Here is a 4,407-nt window from a genome sequence, read left to right as displayed (position 1 = left end):
CGTTTGGGATTGAAAAAGATGAGAAATGTTTTCTAATTATTATGTTTATTTTCTTTATAAAACAATACAATCTTTTCAATACATATAAGCCAATTATACTTTACTAATGCATCATTGTAGATGAGCATATTCTGTACAGTATGTTGAATATAACATGAACGTAATCAGAAGTCTTGCCTGTACTAGACAATGGACTTAATGGGCTGCAGAAAGAGAAAAAGGTCCAGCTCGGTTAAAATGTTACCTTTATTTTTCAGTGCAGATAAAAGCCAGTTACAGTCCAGTCTACATGCTTTCGGATCAGAGACAATAGCGATCCTTCCTCATGACAATGGGCTGCAGACCTCCATACATTATCTGTTGTCTTACTGTATCATTTCAAGATGTAGGGGGGTAGTTATCAAAACTGGTGTAGAAGAAAACTGGCTTTAGAGGCCATACCAATGAACAGTGATGGCCAGTTCGCCAATAAACACATGCAGGCTGCCATCTTAACTCAGAACTCCGGCGATGCACAGGTAAGCCCTTACCTGTGCCTGCGCCGCGAGCCGGTCTGAAACAAATGCGGTCACCGGGAGCAGGGAGTTCCGAGAACAGCCGCCGGGGGCCTTCATCGGGCTGCCTGCTCCCGGTGACCGCATTTGTTTCAGAACGGCTCGCGGCGCAGGCACAGGTAAGGGCTTACCTGTGCATCGCCGGAGTTCTGAGTTAAGATGGCAGCCTGCATGTGTTCATTGGCGAACACTGCAAACTGGCTATCACTGCCAACGAATCAGATTGATCCTTTCATTTTCCAAGGGAGCTCTGAAAAATGAAAGATGGACTCTGATTGGTTCATATGAGCCACTAAGCCAGTTTTCTTTACACCCGTTTTGATAAATCTCCTCTATTGTCATACAGAATGAGAGAAATAATATACAGTACTAGTTCTAGCTAAAATAACGGCAAATCAAACGTGTCCTATTTTATGAGTTTGTTAAAATTTATATGACGGCTTAAAGGCTATGGACACCTGTAGGGTGGTTTTTAATTGCATGGGCTGTATAATAGAGATACAAATATATTTGTAATTGTTATTATTAATATTTTGTTTGATTTATCTTCTGCAGCCTGCATGTATTCTCGAATATTGCAGGCTGCTCAGTCTGCAGCCCTTCTCTTGCCATCCTGAGGACTCATTAAAGGAGTTTTCCAGGACTTTAATTTTGATGACCTGTCCTTAGCATAGGTCATCAATATTAGATTGGTGGGGTCCAACACTGTGCACGGCCACCGATCAGTCGCTAGCAGGAGCCAGAGCCACTAACACAGTGTGTGAGCCAGAAGCAGACAGCTTCATACATCGTATAGTTGCCATGCTGAGTTACAGCAGCTCAGCTTTCATTTACTAGCCAGTGGCTGCATCTCCTGATAGCTGCTGATGACTCCCACTGATCTAAAACTGATGACCAATCCTAAGAAAAGGTAACCAATACTGAAGTCTTGGAATATCCCTTCAAGCTGACATCCCTTTTGATCTAAGTTTATTTCATTTCAGTCTAAAAATGTCAGCTTCATTTGAAGAGAGCATAGCTACGGGCTGCAGACTAAGACGCTTTGTCTGACCGATTTCACACTGAGCATGACTGAGTAGCCTGAAATGTATGAGAATATATGTAGGCTGCATAAGACACCACAAACTTAAGCAACTCTATGGCTACACAGTTGCACATGTCTGCCATTCAATGCAGTTGAGGCTATGGGATTCTGGCAGGAGATTTTCCTAGATATGTGCCGACAGTATACAACAAACCTAGCCGAACAGTTTAAAGAAATATGTAATAGAAAAAACTTAACACACTTAATTCATACAGGAAAACACAGGACCCCCAGGTTCCAGTGGTAAGACACTTTTTAACTATGTATGTAGACATACATCTGTTTGTGCTTGTCTATACTGTTGTCTATACTGTTATCATTTTCTGGTGTGAACCTAACCCTATGAAGACAGCATACCACAAGCAAATACTCAAACAATATTGGTTCATTGAAGCAACACTGGGTATTTTCCTCACTGTATAGTTATATGTGTACACCTGGATATAGGTATATGAATATGGGTTTTACATGACCGTTGTTGTCAAAACTGATATAGACAAGATTGAACACTCCTGTATAACCAAGCAGAAATCTTGGAAAAGTACAGCTCTTAATTGACAGGAAATGGCAGCAAGTTACTTAGAAATCAGAGAATTGTATAACTGGAGAATTTTATCTTATTGACAGAGGGATTGCGGGTAGCAGACAAGACCAAATCACAGCTTTTTCTTTGCGCTACCTAATCAACTATTATTATTATTGTAAATTATTGTAGTGGACACCCTTCATTGCACAAAAAGTTGATTGTTTCCTGCAACATACAATGGGGATGAAGTTGTTGCATGTGGATAATAGGGGTTGTCCCACCATAACAACTTATCACCTATCTACATTATAGGTGAAAAGTATTTGATAGCTCAGGGACTGATCACTGGGAGCTGCAAGAACTACAGTATGAATATGGGGGACCCCCAGTTCTCCATTTGAAGAGAGCACTGGTCAAATGTACACACCACCACAGGCTCTAACTGTTAATGGGACTTAGCTACCTCTGTTAGGCCTAGTGACAGTGAATGGTGTAGTAGTGCACATGCGTAACTCAGGAGAACCCTATTCTTTTCATCAGAGGGTATCTCAGCGATTGGACACACAGCGATCATATCACCTATCCTGTGGAAAGATGATAAATTGTTATGGTGGGACAACCACTGTAACCTTAATCCTTTCCTGACGCAGTCTTTTTGCTTTTTCATTTTTTATTTCTACTCAGTGTCTTTCAGAAGCCATAAAATTTTTATTTTAATATTGTATATGATGTAGTGGGACGCTTTTTACAAAATTCCCTATAAAGTAAAACCAATATGTTAACTTCATTCTGCGGGTCAGTATGATCACAGTGTTACCAGATTTATACAATTTCTCTTGTGTTTTCAGACTTAAATAAAAACTTTGGGAAAAAAATCTTTTTTTTATTGTATCGTCATATTCTAACCGCCCACAACATTTTATATTTACATCAATAGAGCTCAATGTTTGTAGGATGATCTGTAGTTTTTATTGATACCATTTTGGGATGTGTATGACTTTATGATCACTTTTTATGAATTTTTTAGGGAAGCTAGTGACCCCAAAAAATTGTAAATTGACCACACTTCAAAAAATGAACCCTCACACTGCTCCATAGATGTAACCATAAAATAGTTATGGGGGTCAGAATACGGCAATGCAAAGTTTTATTTTTTATGTATTAAAACAAACGAACAACTATATAAATGTAGCATTTCAGTAATAGCACTGACCCGGAGAATGAGGGTCACATTTTACCACATAGAGAATGCCATAAAAACTACACCCATTTGGAATTTTTTTCTAGCTTTCCATTATATCATATGCAGTATCAAATGGTGCCATTAGAAAGTACAACTTTTCCTAAAAAAAAACAAGCCTTTATACGTCTATGTGAATAGAAAAAATAAAAAATGTATGGCTTTGGGAAGGCCAAAAAAAACAAAAATGGAAAAATGGAAAGGTCCTGAAGGGGTTAATAGTTTAGGCGTTTTTGGATGCAGCAATACCAATGATCTTTATATTTTTTTATTGCCTATTTTTATTAATATTATGAGAAAAGGGGGATTTGAACTTTTATATATTGTTGGCTTTCTATATTTTTCATAACTTTATTTTTCATAACTTTTATTTCATTTTTTTTACATTTATGTTTAATCCTCCTAGGGTACCTAGGGTGCATTTCCTGCATAATGTTGTTTCTTCCCACTGATCCTCCTCCAGGCAGTCTGTGTTCTCATTGTCCTGATAGGACCTTAGGATGTCACTTGTCCATGTGACCCCTGTTTTCAGACTTTCAAACATCAAAACACTTATTTGATTAAATTAATTATGTTTAATTTCCTTATATAAAGGGGCTTATAGAATAGCCAACATAGATCTATGCATTTGCTGGTTGTTTAATTTTTCTGCTAAGTGTAACCCATGTGACTTGATCTGGTGATCACTGTGATGTCAAAAGGTCCTTGAAGCTTAGTGATTCTAAACGTTATATGCTTATGTGGAGGAGGACAGAGTGGGGGTTGTAATGGGAGGAATGAAGAGCTGCGGAGGAGATACAGCAGATGACAATCTTACTTCAGATTCTGCTTGTAGTTTCTATCTGCACAGGAAGGAGAGAAACTGGCTTCCTAGGGAACACATAAATATAAGGACAGAATAGTTAGTCATATCTAAGTCACATGATGCAGTAACTGAAAATGAAGATGAGAATTCCTATATAAACTAAATATCTAAAATGTTACTTTATTAGTAAAGGAGGTT

Source organism: Bufo bufo, chromosome 2 (genome assembly GCF_905171765.1).
Source record: "Bufo bufo chromosome 2, aBufBuf1.1, whole genome shotgun sequence".
NCBI classification, from domain to species: Eukaryota; Metazoa; Chordata; class Amphibia; order Anura; family Bufonidae; genus Bufo; species Bufo bufo.
This window is presented reverse-complemented; position numbering follows the sequence as displayed.